At 38.4% G+C, this 19,232-nt stretch overlaps 1 protein-coding gene across 3 annotated transcripts in view; it reads left to right on the plus strand.

The window, feature by feature from the left end:
* LOC124613976 (mRNA export factor Gle1-like) overlaps window positions 1-19,232 on the plus strand; it is a 136,724-nt gene that overhangs the window by 86,512 nt on the left and 30,980 nt on the right. The window lies entirely within an intron of this gene.

Below are 19,232 nucleotides of genomic sequence, written 5' to 3' on the forward strand. Positions count from 1 at the left end.
TAGTAGTAGTAGACCCTGGGCGGCCTGAGCGAGGCATGTCATCGACAGTTCCTGCCTCTTTGTATTTCCTCCATGTCCCAACAACATTGCTTTGGTTCACTCTGAGACACTTGGACACTTTCCTTGCTGAGAGCCCTTCCTGGCACAAAGTAACAAAGCGGATGTGATCGAACCGCGGTATTGACTGTCTAGGCATGGTTGAACCAGAGACAACATGAGCCGTGTACCTCCTTTCTGGTGGAATGACTGGAACTGATCGGCTGTCAGACCCCCTCCGTCTAATAGGAGCTGCTCATGCGTGGTTGTTTACATCTTTGGGCGGGTTTAGTGATATCTCTGAACAGTCGAAGGGACTGTGTCTGTGATACAATATCCATAGTCAACATCTGTCTTAAGGAGTTCTGGGAACCGGGGTGATGCAAAACTTTTTTTGATCTGTGTATGTTGGGTTACTTTTTGGGTATGGTGAAGATTTTGTAGCTTTGGAGATTAAAATACCAAACATTTGTATTCATTGTAGTCTCTTAATTTCAACTGAATGTCTGGAGTTGCGACAATGTATTGTTTCTTGCAGAGGTGTATATTGTGCAGATTGTGGCATTGTGTTCACAATACACTTTTTTTTCTGCCTATTCTGTTTACCATAAAACCACTCTTAAAATCTGTCTGCATAATGGAAATTCCTAACTAATAAATCGACAGTTTTCCTGAAACATGATGTTTGTGGTGTAAGATGTTGGAATTATTAACGAAAAGATTTTGGAAATACACTTTCGAACAGGTTGTCAATCTTAATATAAGATTGGTAACCTGGAAATTCAGAATTGCTTCTTTGATTAGGCCTGTAATAGTTTTTGACACTTGATTTCATCTAATATTTCACCTTTTAAGTCTATTATTTTCTCCATATCCCCCCCTCCTCTGAAGGGCTCACAATCCTTTGTGAGTACATACATGGTGAGCTCAGAGCCCAGAGCCATTACAATACTTCTTTCTTTCATGTGCTGCAGTCTTACTCTCTGACATCTTTTCGTAGACTTCGTTTGTTGCTCAGATCCTCTGTTGACATCATTGCTTGTACATGGGACATTGATTGTGGCTCTTCCCATTTTGGTTAAATATTTTACTACACTATTTCAATTAACTCATATTTAATCCCTACAGCCAGGCATGCACCTTTCCAAAATGATTGACAGACATGTGGGCCAGTACCCAGCATAGCAGCCAGGTCATGTGGGGGCTAAACAGGTACCCATACTTTGATAGCATCATGACTGCGTAGGGATTGCACTGCGGATACCTGAACTGTTACCTCCTTGTGCATGCCAAGGAGTAGTTGCCTATCCGTTTGGGAGGTGTGATAACTCTTGGAAATGGGCTTAAAGTCATTGCTTTGGCTTTGTGATACCCACAGGGAGAGCCATCATTCAGGGGAGGTGGTGTCATTGCAGATATCTGAAACAGTGAAAAGATCAAAGTTATCAGTGAGTGGCTATGTGGCTTGAACAGTTTCTTCAGACAGACCTGAATGCTTCAGTGCTGATCATTATGATGCTAGAAGCTTGCCCTCCTTGCCCATATCTTAGGAGGAAAGCAAAATCAAACCAACTGGAGAGACTTAGTTCCTGGTTTGCACCTGGACTGATGGAGGGTCATCTCTGTGTACTAGGCTATTGTTATTTGTAGAGAATATGGAAAATGTTATTGATTGGCGACTCCATAGAGTGCTGTGTGCAGAACAACCATAATATAAATAAAATTAGAAGGAAGGTCAGCGTTGGCCGTAATTTTGATGATTTATTGACAGCAAAATTGATTTTCGATCACTTAATGATCATCTTCAGTGCTGGAAGTTAAAAATTTTCACATAGCGATCAGTGACTAAGAAACAAAAGACCACAAATATACCTGAGTATAAACTAACTGTTGGTAAGAACATACCTTTAGCGTTACAAATTAAAGCTTGTAGACACTGGTGTCTCGCCCCTGTCACACCGAGGTCTGCTGTATAGGTGAATGTAAACAGTGGCTTCAGTTATTTTGATCGTTTCATAGTTTCTGTTATTGCTAATAACTAGAGACTAGTGCCTATGAGATTTAATTTGTATGCTAAAGGTATGTTCTTACCAACAGTTGGTTTATACTCAGGTGTATTTGTGGTCTTTTGTTTCTTATTCACTGATTGCTACGTGAAAATTTTTAACTTCCAGCACTGAAGATGATCATTATGTGATCGAAAATCAATTTTGCTGTTAATAATTCATCAAAATTATGGTCAACACTGACCTTCCTTCTAATTTTATGGAAAATGAATTTGGAAAAAAAAAAAAAAAATATTTTCTTCTGTCATAATTAAAATAGTGAATCCTACCCAGTCCTGAGAATTGCTGTCCTGAAAAAATCCTTGGCGATGTGTCTGTTATCATAATACCCCATAAAAACCTGAAAATGGAACACAGTTTATGACGGGCATTTGAAAATCCGTGCAAAGTCCGAGAGATAGCACCACCGGCGCGTATCGAGGTCATGTTTAGTTAGTAGCATCTTTGGAAAGAACACACACCAAGTTTCAGCCATATTGGTCTATTTCTTTTTCTTTTTTTGGCATTCATGTGAATCAAGGAAGTCGAGTGATTGTCAGAAAATGGATGAAAACGAATTTAGTGTGGTGATTAAACATTACTTTATGAAAGGCAAAATGCCTCAGGAGACTAAAGAGAAACTTGATAAACATTACAGTGAATCTGCACCTTCGATTAGAACAGTTTATAAGTGATTTCAAAATTTTTGGAGCGGTCATATGGGCACAAGTGATGCTGAACGTTCCGGACGCCCTGTGGGGGTTATGACTCCAGAAATCATTGATAAAATCCATGATATGGTGATGGATGACAGGAGAGTTAGGGTGTATGAGATTGCTAGTGCTGTGGGCATCTCGAATGAATGGGTACATAATATTTTGCATAAACATTAGGACATGAGAAAGTTATCTGCAAGATGGGTTCTGCGATTGCTCACGCTTGACCAAAAATGGCATCGTGTGAAGTGTTGCAAGGATGGTTTGCAGCTGTTCAGGGAGAATCCGCAGGGCTTTAAGCGTAGTTTCGTCACTGAGGATGAAACTGTACTCCTGATACCAAAGAAAACTCTAAACAATGGGTAACCAAGGGAGAATATGCACCAAAAAAAGATGAAGACCATTCCTTCAGTCGAAAAGGTTATGGCGACTGTCTTTTGGGATTCGCAAGGGATAATCTTCATCGACTACCTGGAAAAGGGTAAAACTATTACAGGTGCATATTATGCATCATTATTGGACCATTTGAAAACCGAGCTGCAATAAAAATACCGGCGATTGGTCTGCAAAAAAGTCCTTTTCCGTCATAACAATGCACCAGCACACACATCAACAGTAGTGGTCGCAAAATTGATGGAAATAGGATTTCAACTCGTTTCACATCCCCCCTGTTCTCCAGACTTGGCTCCCTCAGACTGCTATTTGTTCCCCAATTTGAAGAAATGTCTGGTGGGACAAAGATTTTATTCAAACGAGGTGGTGATTGCAGCAACTAATAGCTATTTTGCAGACTTGGACAAATTCCTATTATTTGGAAGGCATCAACAAATTAGAACAGTGTTGGACAAAGTGTGTGAGTCTAAAAGGAGACTATGTTGAAAAATAAAAAAAGTTTAAGCCAAACGCATAAGTAGTTTTTATTTTTGCACGGACTTTTCAAACGCCCCTTGTAATTCTTCACCAGGCCTTTCATGCTACAAATGGGTGTGGAATTATGACGTGCTACACAAAAGTTTCCAAAATCTGAGACTAAATACCAGCATATCATAAAAGATTTTTATTCGCCACAGTCACCTTCAAAGTAGTTCCCTTGGAAGCTCTTGAAAGTCATTTTTAGTGTGTTCAGCACCCCATGCAATTCCAATTGAATCTCCTATATTGTGTCAAATCTTCATCCCTTCAACTTTGTTTTTAACATGATGATTTTTGGTTTGTAGGGCGCTCAGCTGCGCGGTCATCAGCACTTGTACAAAGTCCCAGATTTTACACAGTCCAATTTTTACACAATTCAATCTAGCCAATGCCACGGATGATAATGATGATGATGATGATTATGATGATGAAATGGTGAGGACAACACAAACACCCAATCCCTGGGCAGTTTTTAACATGGGAAAGAGAAAGAAATTTCATGTGGCCAAGTTAGGTGAGTATGATGTATAAGGAAGAACTGCCGGTGTTGCTTTTTATCAAAAACTGATAGATGAAAGCTGTATGTGGCCTCACACTGTGGTAGTGAAGGATCCAGTCAGTCCAGCACCACTTCTCTGAACTTTTCCTTGTTACACTTTCCTTTAGCCATCTTAGGACATCATGCTAGAATTGTCCCTTAATCATATGACAATGAGGTAGAAACTCCTTGTGGATAATGCCATCAATTTCAAAAAACAGGTCAATAAGGATCTGATGTTGGTCTGAACTTGATGGGATTCCTTTGACTACGGTGAAGATGGGCTGTTCCACTGGGATGATTGCTGTTTAGTTTCAGGTTCACATCCATAAAACCCAACTTTTGCCACCTGCAATGACATTAGGAACAAAATCTGAGTCAGCTCGAAGCAGATCACTCAGTTTCCTGCTGGCATTCTTGCAATACTCTTTCTGATCATCTCATATTCAGTTTTTTCCAACAAAATCCGCAGACATGTGCCATATGATGACCCCACAATGTTACACACGTCATGGATGGTCTGCCTACAATCTTTCAAAACCACATTCTGAACAGCACTGATATTTTTTTGGTGTAGCATTAGTAGATGGCTGTCTTGAACATGCATCAGCAGGAAGTTTGGAAGGTAAGAGACGAGGTACTGGTGGAATTAAGGCTGTGAGGCTGTGAGGATGGGTCGTGAGTCTTGCTTGGGTAGCTCAGTTGGTATAGCACTTGCCCGCGAAAGGCAAAGGTCCCAAGTTTGAGTCTCAGTCTGGCACACAGTTTTAATCTGCCAGGAAGTTTCAGGAAGTCGTATGTTTGTGTCTGGCCCAAAGTGTCATTACCAAATGCTTGCACTAACATTTTGTGCAATTCCGCAGCTTTTTTATGAAGTTAAAAACAGAATGTGATAAAACAATTCTGTTCTCTCATGTTGGTCATTGCAGATTTGCCAACACAAACAAATGTCACAATGGAAAACTGTCCGACAACAATAAACATGTCCAATCAAATCGAAGCTGCTAGGCATACCAATGCATAAAACATGTATTATGCCTTTCTAGAGGCATTTGTTTGTCCTACTGTTGTGGGTAGCACGTTTCGTGCAGAAACTTGGAGAAGAGAGGGGGTCAAGTATTTTGAGGGCCACCAGACAACAAAGTGATGCTAGAGCATTTATCCTGATTTTGAAGAGGATTCACTTCTTGACAAAGTTCAAATCATGGTCTGCCGCTGTTATGTAAAGTTGTATTTTTCACCCTTGACGTGGTGTTTTATGTGCCAGTGCCTTGGTAATATGTCTTCCCTTTCTAACAACATCCTTATTTGTGGACACTGTTGTTTGATCCGTTATGAAAACTCCCCTTGTAAATCGTGGAGAACTTCACCCTTCCTGTTGTACTACCAGAATTAAGGAATGTGCGATTCAGGAACTCATAATCTCTAATCACCTTCCATATTTTTGAAACTTGATAAAAGTATTGTCACTTAAGGCCCATCCCAATGATATTGCTTTTTTCCAATATTGTGGCCAGTTCATTGGCAGTACCCAGAGTACTTAATCCCTCCGTTCCTTCAATTTCAGCCTCTGATAGTTGTGCAAATAAATTAGTCTGGTGTGTGTGTGTGGGGGGGGGGGGGGGGGGCTGTGGACTCTCACCTGTTGTGGATTCTGCTGTCAGGGATCTCGACTCTTCATCTAACCAGAAAAGCCAATGACAGGGCTCCCATTAGGCAACCCCCTCCCTGGAAATCTACAGACCAGCTAGCCATTATCAAAAGGAGACACAGACTGCTGGTCCCATGGCTTCTCACTCTTCCACAGTACCAATCCCCACACTGAATAAGCTTTGACAAGAGTTCTTCACTTGTATAATAGTTGAGAGGGGAAAAAAGACATCTTGGGGAAGCTGCTTTTGTGATACCAGACACATCAGGTCCCCAAACGCATTGGACCCGGAGCCTATGTTCGTCAATGTTGTTCCAGCCCCAACCAGTGATGGACATGATCCTGGGGAGTGACCTGCCCCACTTAATAGTTTAATGGAACTTCAACAGAATTTAATGGAACTTAAGTGGTTATTGACTAGAGCCTGGATTTTTTTGTTATTACGTATTCTTTTCCTTCACTGTGACACAAGGGAAATGTGTAAATTTTTATGAACTTGTTGCCAGAATTTTTTTTTTATTTGTTTCGCTATAATTGCATGTGTTCACATATTTTAACTTTACGCCCCATAAAATTACGTATTACTGCATTTTTACCCTTCTTATTAATTCTCCCGCACCTCCAGTAGATAGCTTGCTCAGAAAAAAAGTCAAAATCTGATGTCCCTCAAAAGTTGAAGAAAGATGTTGAATTATCTCTAACAGTCACATTCTGGATCATAGATAAGTGCATTTTGAGCTTGATTATGAAGAAAGTGTTTTTGCGTAATTTTCTAAAATTTGGAGTTTTGGTTCTCAAAAGCAAAGCAGATACAATAACAGTACCATGTGTAACATTGTAGTACTCCATAAAATAAGACATAGTCTGCAGTAGGCTGTAAATTTATCTTTAATTTGTTGTGCTATTAGCCGGTTTTGATAAAGACATCATTATTAAGCACCTATAAAATCCTGTCTACTGCAGAAGACTGAAGTACATGACCTGTATAACAGTCTAAAAATCTTAAAAACACAATAAATGACAAAATCGTAATTTCTGCATTAGGTACTGTCTATTACTACAATATGCATTAACAGTAAAGAATCTGAATAAGGTATAGCCATAAAGTAATAGCATAGATCAGCGCTTCCCAACCTTTTCAGCTGGCGGACCCCTTCTTCAGTCGAAAATCCATTGCGGACTCCTAGTCAGTCAAGAGCACAGTAACTTTAAATTTCAGAGTGAAACTCATGGGAACTGAAAGCTTCTTAATGCAAGTGCCATGTTCCCAATGACTAACCCCCCACCACCACCACCACGAAGTATCAGCAGTCTTTGGTTTAGAGATGAATGAAAACAACTTGAAATTAACGATACAATATGAATTCCCACTGTATCCAGACACTTACTTATGGATTTACTCCCTTTGTTCAACACACTATAGCCTGATTAAAATTACTTGGTAACTGACATTTCACACGCTGGAGCTGCCTTACTCCAAGGGCAATCAACGTCACGTCCAAACTGTTCGCTGTTGACAAGCTGCCCCTTGTGGTCTTTTCAATTCCACTGTTTCGCTACTGTTGTGTAAGGAGCATGCATATTTCGTAACAGGCATGCGTGCGTGCGTCCGTATGGTTTCTTGTGAAATCCAAAGAAGTATGTTCAAATGTATGTAAAGTCTATGGGACTTAACTGCTGAGGTCATCAGTCCCTAGTCTTACACACTATTTACCTAAGTTGAACTTCCGCTTAGGACAAAACACACAAAAAACACACACACACACACACACACACACACACACACACACACACACACACACACGAGGAAGGACTCGAACCTCCGGCGGGAGTGGCCGCTCAATCCATGACGATATGGCGCCTTAGACTGCACGGCCATTCCATTCGGCTGTGAAGAAAAGAGGCAGACCCATGATTTGGGATACAAACACACCATGAAAGAAAAGAGGCCAAGGAATTGCTGTTAAAGGACTATTGTAACATCTGTTGTGCAATTTGTGGGAATACATTCACCCAGTTTACATGTGTTTCCAAAACCGGCCTTAGTAAGCCGATGGCCCAGTTCTGCTTTTGGTTGGAAATCGATTCTGGAAATCTGCTTTTATAAAGCCGTTTTCCAGTTCCACAAGCGATTTTCGTGCCCATGTAAGCAGCTCAGAAAGTCTAGTTATTTTTACATCTTTGCGTATCTACTGAACGGCAGCTGTAGTCCGTAGCTGGCGGCAGCTGGCAGGTGGCATTGCAACAGTGTACTGTCAGTCAGTAGCTGGCAACTGGCAGGCGGCGTGGCAACAGTTTAGCCACAGCTGACAACTTCTACTACTACTTGGACACTACATCGTGGCAGTCAGCCTCGACCGTAAACAAACTAGGAAAACAAGCAAAGAAGCTCTCTTATTTCTATATAAGAAGACAATGCATTTCATAGAATGTAAGACTTTTTTTCTCAAAGGAAACAATTCTGGCAGAGGTGGTTTACCTTTTACAAGGTGGCACGTGAAAAGTCCTCATTTGTTTACGCTTGCACCAGTTGCCACAATATAGTGTCAGAGTAATAGCAAGTAATTGTAATTAAAGTATAGGCAGGCCATATTTTTAACTGTGAGGACGGAATATATTATAAAGAAAATAAATTAGCTTTAGAGATCATTTTCATTTCCGTAACAAAAATATCAATGCCAACAGAATTCAATTAATAATTATTTTGTAAATGATAGACGACAGAAACAAAATTTCAACAGAGTTATAGTTCAGGTACGTTCAGTGAGCATCTACGAAGAGAAATGCTTCCTTCTTTTCTATAGTTGAGTCTGTAGGAATAATAATGGAATACTAATGTGATGGTTGAGGATGCTTCTGCTGACACAATTTTGAAAAGTTGGGTTCAATTCTTGACAACTGGAGACGAATGTCTGGTTCCGCATCGAGACAGCTTCGGTACTTAGTTTTGTGGGCAGCATAGATCGAGAATCGAGATTCACACATGTATGTTGTGGCAAACGGATGTAGTACACGTTTTGCCTTTTCAGCAAGGGGGGGGGGGGGGGGGTAGTATTTCTTGCCATCCAAACGGATCCAAAAGTGTGAGTAACTGTCAGTGTCAAAACTTGATTTCAAGGTAGGGTCTGTGGCAATTTCTATCAACAACTCATATTCATTTGATGATAGAATGTTCGGCTTTTTGGATACAGTGAATGGGTTGACCACCCATTCGTATTTCTGCAGCTTCTCAGCTTCAGCTGTTGGGAAATAATGCTCCAACAATGACATCAAGCTTCGGAGATGTTCCAGGATTTGATGAAACAAGTTCTTTCCAAGCGCCAATGTTTCGTTTTCCAAAAACTCCTTGAGAACAGGAAAACACTCAGCCTCCCCTCCTTGAAACACTCTGCCCAAAAATTGATTTTACTCTTGAATACTCGAACTTTGTCGATATTAGTGACCTTTGTTTCACTTTGCCCTTGGAGTGAAATATTCATTTCGTTCATTTTGGAGAAAATATCTGACAAATAGGCACGTATACACTGCCAATTTTCGTCATTAATAAGGTCTGCTAATTTGGTGTTATGCTCCAAAAGGAAAGCTAAGACTTCCAATCTTAATTTGTACAACCGAGAGAGTGCATTCCCACGTGATAGCCTCCTCACTTCTGTGTGGAGAAGCAGGGAACGATGAAGGTTTTCCATATCTTCACACAGCATTGTGAAAAGTCTTGACTTCAACAGTCTTGATTTTATGTAGCCAATGATTTGAATGAAATCCTCTAAGACTTTCTTGAACGAAACAGGCATTTGTTTCGTAGCTAAAGCGTATCTGTGGAGAGCACAATGACTACTGCTGAAATTCTTGGCGTTTTCTTTTATTTTCGTTATTGCTCCAACTGTAGGACCCGTCATAGCTTTTGCATCATCTATGCACACATCTCTGCAATTAGACCATGAAACTTTGTTAGTCCTTAAAAAATCATCCAATAGACAGAATATTTCAGCACCTGTTGTGTTCGAAGGTAGTGGTCTGCACAATAAGAGGTCCTCCTCAAAACATCCAGAATATTCATCACGGGCAAAAGCCAGTAAAATCGCTAATCCTGCAACATCAGTGGATTCATCCGTCTGCAGAGAAAACGAATTGTGTTGGATGCGAGAAACAAGAGTGTCTTTCACATTATTTGACATATCAACAATGCGTCTCTTGACAGTATTGTTTGGTAATGGCACTGAAGATACAAGCTTTACTGCCTTTTCGTCTAGCATTAAAGAAACAATATCATTAACACATGGCTTTATGAGGTTTTACTGCAATGGTGTGAGCTTTGCCTGTTTTTGTCACGCGGTAACTAATAAAGAAAGAAACTTTTAATGAATTTTCATTAATTGTTTTTGCATGAGGTTTTGTGCAATGCTGAGAAGAAGCTAGTTCAGAACTCTTCCTTTTGAAAAAATCAATGTCTGTAGCCTGGAAATCAGGGTGAGTACCTTCAAAATGACGGCACAATGTAACTGGAACCATTGAACTCTTTGGAAGGACTCGCAAAAAAATTACACCCTGAGCTTTACCCTCTTTTGTCTCCATTAAGCCCATTTCTAAATAGCTTTCGTTGTACTTACGCTTCTTGGTTATTCCACTTCCACAGGATATTGCAACCAATGGAGTACGTGCAGTGTTTTCACATAATAAATCCGGCTGTGGAGCTTCTTGTGATTGTTCTACCTCCCTCCTCATTCATTTCAACTGGAAACTTCCCTTATTGTGAAGGCGATGGAGAAACTGCACGCTTCTTCAATGATCCTGACTTCAGCCACCGGTCCATGTTAGAAGTAATTAACTGGTCAAAAATCAACTTATGAAATAGGTAGTGCACTGACAAAGAAAGTTTAACATTTAATGATGCCTGGGGCCTCATACGTGCATCTAGCGCCGTGAGCTGGCGCACAAACGACCCCCATATTGTTGTGAAACAGTTGATCAGAGAAGCTGCACTCTCCGGCACTAAACTGTGTATGCGTTCTCACTTAGGGACCACAAAGGCTGCTTGTGAATAATACCTGAAGTAAAAATACACTTGTTTTTCACATGAAGAAAAAGGTAGTGATGAATTTGTTTTTCACATTTTTATTCAATAATTTTACTCATTATTTTACACGATTTGGTGAAAGGTGGCTGCGGACCCCCTAGAAAGAGCCGGTGGACCCCTAAGGGGTCCCCGAACCACACGTTGGGAAGCCCTGGCATAGATTTTGATGTGATTCATAAACTCTAGTCAGGAAGAGGAGGAACAAAGGAGGATAAGTAGTAAACATCTGAACAATTAAATAAATTGTTCACCAGTGTTGTCTACTTGTTGGTCAACATAATATGTGTGTGAAATTCTCTAAGAAGTTTATCTTTTTAAAGTCTGTTTGTTCATTAAGAACACACACTCTGACTTTGTACTGAAAACAGTATAACTTTCAGTGTCTTCAAAAATATTGATAATCCTGTCTTTATTGAGCCTATATAGAATTTCCAATGTTTCACTATTAGTTGAGTTGCAGTTAGTGGTGCTTCCTCAATCTTGTGCTGGTGCTCCCGCCTATCAGTCCTATGTAGAATCTGTCATAGTCACTGCAGTTAATCTTGTAAATGCTGAATTGTTGAAGTAGGTTGAAGTTTTTTTTTTTTGTTTTAAGTTCATTATTAGTGTGAATGCCTATCTGTATCATAGTACTGTGAAATGTTTGTACTGTCTTACCAGATGTAGGTCCATAATATGGTAATACAGCATATTTACCTTTTTTGTTCAGTTGCTCCTTAGCTAATGTGATTTGATTATCAGATATCTTATTGTTGCTGTTAAATTTTTTAATTGTATATTGCCTCAGCTCTTTTATTTCCATTATTGTTCTTGACAGCTATTTCATTCAATATTTTCAAATACTGGTTAAGTTCATTGCTATCCAGTGGAACATTAATTACTCTACTAATCATGGACTGAAAAAAGGCACCCCTAATACGAATACGGATCACATGAATTACTGTGAATGACTGTATCAGTCGTTGTTGGTTTGCGGTAAACACCAACATTATGGGAACCCTCATTATTACTAATTTTCAATCTAAGAAGCTTATTGTGTGTTACTTTTCTAGTTCCAGCATGATGTTAATTTTGGGATGTATACTATTCAGTTGCATTAGCATGCAGTCTGTGTCATTTGTGATACCAGTGAATATCGTCAACATATTTCTTGTAGTATATTACCTTGTCAATTGTGTTTCTCTTTTTCTCAAAGAATTTATTTTCATAATTATTCACAGACATGTCTGCTTGTGTACTCACCATACTCCCCCATGGCCAAACTGTCAATTTGAGAGTGGAGTGAATCATTGAAATGCAAATAAATAAATGAAAATGTCAGCATAAAATCATCTATAATCTAATGCATTTGTTCAACTATAATTTTGCTATATTTCAGGAAATTATCCTCTATTAATTTGCCTTAGTTAGTGGTACATTCTTGTAAAGATTAATAATCTCAAATGAAACAAATTTACCTGTAATGGGCATCTGGATATTTCTGATGTATTCAGCAACCTTATCCCCCTTGTTTTACATTATAATATGGTTCATAAGTATAATATTTCATGATCATGGTGTTGAATTTTTTGTTCTCAATAGATGCTGGACAGGCCAGATGGGATAATTTGCCTTTTGAAATTTTGATTGGGCCATTAGTTGAGGTATCTTTATGAATGAGTGATCACATTGACATCTGTGTTGTTATTTTATGGTTATATCTTATTAAGAGATTTTTTTTTGACATAGCAGCTATGACAGAATAGAACCAGTAACATGCATGGACATTCAGAATTGATATCCATATACATTACCTTTGATATAAATCAAAACAGCTCATTATGTCTTCAGTTTGTATGTTGATGAAACCAATGCATTACTTGACATTTGCACATAAGTGTGGTTCTGTAGCAAATGGATGTTAAATTCAGCCTCAGGTTATGCTTTATGTAGATCTTCCATATATTTTACTGTCTTTTTTGATCATATTTGATACAGAGAATGCTAACAATGAAGTGTGCTTCTGCACATTGACTAATGAATTGATTTCCTTGTCATGTGTTGTGCAAGTTTATGCTTAGTGTTATCACATGTGTAAGTAATGGATGGTAAATGGATGGTACATAATGCTGAAATTACAACTTTGTCATTTATTATGTTTTTAAGATCTCTAGACTATTACACAAGTTATGTTTATCACTCTTCTGTAGTTAATGTTTTATACATGCTTGACAATGATGCCTTAGTCAAAATTGACCAACAGCACAACAAATAAAAGATAAATTTACAGCCTACAACAGGTAATTTTTTCTTTTGTGAAGTACATCAAATTTGTGGACCCACAAACAAACACGATTATTGTAGTAGCCACAATTAGGTATAGTTAAGGGCTTTTTGTGCTGCTAAGACTGGCAGTGGGACAAACAAAAAACTAGCAGACCAAAGTTGGTTAACTAATAGGACTTCTACCAATCCAGAAGTAGGGGGTATGTGTGCCAAGAGAAGTTCACCCAATAGGACTTCTTAAGAGTTCATAGCTTTTTGTGTTCATGAAGCTTCCTGTTACATCAAAGTTATCATCTGAATTAAGATCTTGGGTTGCGATGGACAAAACTTTCACTATTGATGGAAAAATTATTCTGTGTCCAGCACGTATAAAGCAGATTAGGTGCTCTATGAATTCCCAACTTCAGCAAAACATACATATTGATGTGCACTGAAGGAACAAAGCAGGGCAGCTATCTAAGAAGTAAATGTTATTAAGACAGTAAATAAAAGACTTCAAACTCCATAAATGAAGTTTTTTGTGATACGTGCTTTGCTATGGTTGCTGCCAACATTCAGTGGTACAGTCTTCAAATGCCCAAATGTTGCATGTTTCTACAAAAGTATTGTGGCGACACATTCCAGCTGAATTGAAATTACGGAAATGCTAAACATTTGTTATCAGGAGGCTCTGAAAAGTATGCAGTGCTTGCAGTGTTCTCTTTAAATATGTTTGTGTTTGGAGTAATTCTTGTGGTTTCTGGAAGTTCTGAAATGCTGCACCTGTAATTAAATTTTCTTCAGTCCATGCCAGTGCAGTCCAGTGGCCTTTGTTATCATTGCAGTTGTGCCTGTTCTGAAATTTGACAACTTTCACCAAATTTTCACTTTCAAGAAATGAATACAAAGTAATACTTCACTTAATAACCTCGTATATAATGTACCAATGTGTAACAAGATCTTGAGATCTTGACATTTGAATGAACGCTAGATAAGTGGCGGTGTTTACTTTTCATCTGACATCTCGTGTTCAGCTCTGATGTCATGCTGCATTTTTATTCGGTGCTGCACTGCACTGCACTACTCCAGATTAGGACACCAACTCGTGGACATTACATAAAGCCCATGCAGGTATCACATTTTGTGGTAATACTGTGATCACTGTCCTACCATGAAGATACACAGCATAAGTCCATGTATGTGTTGCAGACATACAGATGACAGAAATCCACAAAGAACTTTCTATTTCTAACAATTAAATTATTGTATGCCCTAACAGTCATGACCATACAAGACACAAAGAAACTGTGTGTGACATGTAGCTGCTAGTAGGTTTTGATTTACATCAGTGGGGACATACGTAATCGTGACAATCATTTGTCTTTGGGGTACACTCCACCAGAGTTATGTGTAATGCCATGTGCTACATAGGTAATACCACATATGGGTAACTGATGATGAAACAGTAGACATATGTTTCATTAGCACTCTCATTGTTGGAAAATTCAACAGAGAAGAATCCTCAATGCTATTATCGATTTTATGCATGATGTTCAAACACACATGCTGTAGTTAATCTAAACTTGTTCTCATAATGCCTACAGGATTAATATGTAGGGGATAGTGGTATATTCCTAGAGTTATCATTTACAGCTGGTTTGTGAAACTTTGTAAGTAGTTCCATTTTTGAATGACAGTCTTAAAGTGCTGTAACCTGAGGAAATTCAAGAAGAAAAATTTCTTGTTATGTGTTTGAATGTCTACATGCTGAATGTGGCAATTGATCTATGCATATTCTATCAACACTTACTCCAGCTCATCTGTCTGGTCCATGACTGTGATGTGTTGCTGAAGGAGTGCGTGGTAGCTACTCAGAGTATATAAAATAATTTCACACACCAAAAAAGCTCCATGTCGTATGTTATTGCACTTGGAACTGCTGCCAAACCTTGTGTTGTCATGAGAGCATGTCCTAATGAAAAGGGGTACATCAATTAAAGATATTGATTTTTGTAATGGACATTTTTAAGCCTTGAAATCTATATCTCTGAGTAAGTCTTCAGTTTCAGCATGAGAGGCACCCCCCTTGAACCCAAAATTGAAACTGCTGTGGTGTACATCCATAGCAACTTTGGCTACCTAGACAGCATCATTAAAGAATTAATCTGTTGGGTTAGCTTAGCAGAAATCATTAGAAATTGTTAAGAAAATCAAATGAAGACTGGCTTACATAAGAGGTGATACTGGTCACAGGGTAGTGAGTGTCTTTGACATTGTTTCATCAAGAAATTCAGACTACTTGGTTTTCGCTGCTATTTGCAATGTCCTCAGTTGGGCAGAGCAAGACACTCAAGTGGACATCCCTCCATGAATATTTAATCACCTAAAATTAGCAAAATCATTGTAGTATAATGTTGAGAGATCAGTTTCCTCCTGCAAAAACATTCTTTCTGTTCAGCAATACCCTATGACTGCAGAGAATTGGGAGAAGTGTCTGGTTGCTCCTTGTACTTCAAAATGAGTGGTGAGGTAGGCTATAGTAATTGTGCCCATCCAGTTTTCAGTGGAATTGTCTTGGAATTTAAGGGACTGTCCAAGATCCTGGGTAAATGGGCTTGGCACACACTTTCATCCCGCCTTGTGCCAAATTTGGGAATCGAGCAAAAGAATGTGTGAATTTTCTCCCTCAATCAGTGTATGTGATTCAAAATACACATTTCCCTTTAAAATTATGGATTATTGGGTAGTTAAGGTGCCACTTGTTTCATTTCCAGTTTGACCATATTAGAATTAGAAAGGATCAGCATTCCGAAAAGATGTTTCATTCTTCCTCTAATGTCTGAGACATTTCATCTGTTTCAAAAAAGAAAGTTAAAATGTCTTATTGCTTTCAACAAAGACTGGTTAAAAAAAAGAACACTTTTTGGTTTATGCGAAAAAAGACTTCACAGCAAAGTGTGTGATTTGATAAAATTTTAAGGAAGAAAAGCTGCAGTGGATCATCAGAAGACATAGAAACAGATTCTGGCACAGCAACAGTGTTTTAAAAATAAAAGAATTAGAACTTTTGTTGTGAAGAAATGTACATCTGAAGAAGATGGCAGGTTGCTTCTGTTTATCACAGTGTAAAATGTGCTTCAGCTACAAATCATTGGACTGCCAAATGAAACTGAATTATTCCTTGTTTCCAGACAGTAATATCGCATCTAAAATTTTGTGTGGAAGAACTAAGAAATGGCTCATACAGTTGAGATGCAGGCATAGACGAGCTTCATAAAGCCTTTTATTTTTCTGTGTTCTTGGATGCTTCAAACCAAGAAAGGATTGCTGGAACTTTATAGAGACTCCTGTGAGATCCACAAGACATTACACTTGCACTAAATACCATTAAAGAACAGAATCTGATGGTTTTCATTTGAATCAATACATCACTGACAATGCTCCAGTGAACTTGCGAAAAACAACTCGGTTTCTGTCTTGCTGAAAAACAAGAATCCACCCATTTTGAGAGCTGATTGCTATGCCATAAATAACACAGTAAAACATCATCTTAAAACATTTAATTGTGATGTAGAAGCATTAGTTCTCAAAATCTGCAGTGAATTTGGTTCCTCTGCGCCAAATGTTAGGTCACTGAGAGAATTTTCACAATTTACAGAGACAAAGTTTAAGGAAATATTACAAACTTCCATACACTGTGGCTCTCACTACTTCCTGCAATTGACAGAATTATGCACTGCTGGCCTCCCATCAAGTCATGATTTATTTCAAAGAACAAGGAAGGCTGTTAAAGATTGATCTGACAGTGTGATTGCTATCTATGTTTTCTGCAGTATATTTTGCTCCTGTTTGAAACTGCTGGTAAAAAAACAGCAAAACTTCTCAGATACTTCTGTTGAGCTGGACAGAATAATAAGGGACCTTAAGAGCAAGATAGAGAGCAGTAAATAAGATAAATTCCTAGGAAAGAAAGTTCATGAAGTTCTGCAAGAAATGCCAAAATCACAGTTGTTGAGTTTAGAAAATGATGCACAGTGTTTGTTGTCACATAGCATCGATTAGTTATCCAAAAACTGTGATCATCCTTAGAACAATCTGTTCAATCAGCTTACAAGTTTTTCATGTAAAGAACAATGCCATTATGTTTTAAAGGGTACCAACAAATTGAATCTAAACCTGGATGAAGACCAGTTGTACAGTGAATTCTGTGATTTTTGGAATGCATATGAATTCCCAGTTGTGTAGGCTTATATCATACATATTTTCAGTTCCTGCCGGTAGCTCATTTGATGACTCAGTCTTTAGTATGATGAGAACAAGTGTTCAGAAGAAAGTAATGCAATTTGCATTGCTTTAGCTAAAAGAGAACTTCAAATAAAGGTGAACTGTTCTGAAAGTTGTGGTGAATTCTTGAATTTGATGAAATAGAGGGGAGACACTTTAGGACTACTGAAAGCAGCAAAGAACAACACAAAATCTGTATTCAAAAATATAAACCAGTGATCATGTTTCTCTCTCTCTCTCTCTCTCTCTCTATCTTAACTTTGAATTGAACTCATTATATTGCTTGTAAATGTTCATTTAAAAATTCATTTCATGCTTGAATGTCAAGTCCATTCATTACAAATGAGAATGAAAAGAAGAATACATTTTTTTTCATTTTTGGCATTAACACAGCATTAAAATTAAATTTTGATATGTTTAGAAATTACAGATGCAACAAATTTGTTATTTTACTTATAGTATTTGCAGTAAACTATTAGCTTTTTCTTCATTACACATGATCAAGTAGTTATTCAGCCCAGGGCTCCCTAGTAGGATGCCTTAGCAATTTCAGTGAAGATTGACATTTTAAGTAAACATTAATTACTAAAAACAGTTTTCTTTCGTAAGCACAGTATAGACATTCAAAATACAAAATTAAGTAAGGTAAAATCTACCTTAATTTTTTTTATTGTGTCAGGTACATTTAAATGCTTATTAATATAATGTAGTAGGCTATAGTGTAAATCAGAAGGTGATTTCAGTTGAAATTACTGTCTTAGGTTTAACATTTAATAAAATATATTCATCTACACTCTGCAACCCAGTGTGCGATGCTTGACGGAGGGTACCCTGTACCACTACTCGTTGTTTTCTTTCCTGTTCCACTTGCAGATAGAGCAAGGGAAAATGATGGTCTATTCACCTCTGCATGAGCCCCAGTTTCTTGTATCTTATCTTTTGTGACCAATATGCAAAATGTATGTTGGTGGCAGTAGCATCTTTCTGCAGTCAGCTTCAAATGCCAGTTCTCTAAATTTTCTTAATAGTGTTCCTCGAAAAGAACATCACCTTTGCTTCAGCAATTCCCATTTGAGTTCCTGAAGCATCTCCATAACACTAGTGTGTTGATCAAACTTACTAGTAAGAAATCTAATAGCAGTCTGTCTCTGAATTACCTTAATGTCCTCCTTTAATCTATGCTGGTGCAGATCCCAAACATTTGAGCAGTACTCAAGAATATGTCACACCAGTGGTCCTATCTGTGGCCGCCTTTACAGATAAACCACACTTTCCTAAAATTTCCCCAATAAACTGAAGTCAACCATTTGCCTTCCGTACCACAATCCTCACATGCTCGTTCCATTTCATGTCGCTTCACAACATTATGCCCATATATTTAAATGACATGCCTGTCAAGCAGGACTCTACTAATTCTGTGTCCGAACATTACAGGTTTGTTTTTCCTACTCTTCTGCATTGATTTACATTTTTTCTACATTTAGAACCAGCTGCCATTCATCACAGCAACTAGAAGTTTTGTCCAAGTCATTTTGTATCAAACAACCACAGACTGCTAGCCATCCTGTGTGCCTGATCATTTTTGTGTATAGAAAATAACAGTATCCTATCACACTTGCCTGGGATACTCCTGGTGATACAGTTGTCTCAGATGAACACTCGCCGTCAAGGACAGTATGCTGTGTTCTATTACTTAAGAAGTCTTCAAGCCACTCATATATCTGGGAACCTA

The sequence above is a fragment of the Schistocerca americana genome, chromosome 1, assembly GCF_021461395.2.
Source record: "Schistocerca americana isolate TAMUIC-IGC-003095 chromosome 1, iqSchAmer2.1, whole genome shotgun sequence".
Classification (NCBI taxonomy): domain Eukaryota; kingdom Metazoa; phylum Arthropoda; class Insecta; order Orthoptera; family Acrididae; genus Schistocerca; species Schistocerca americana.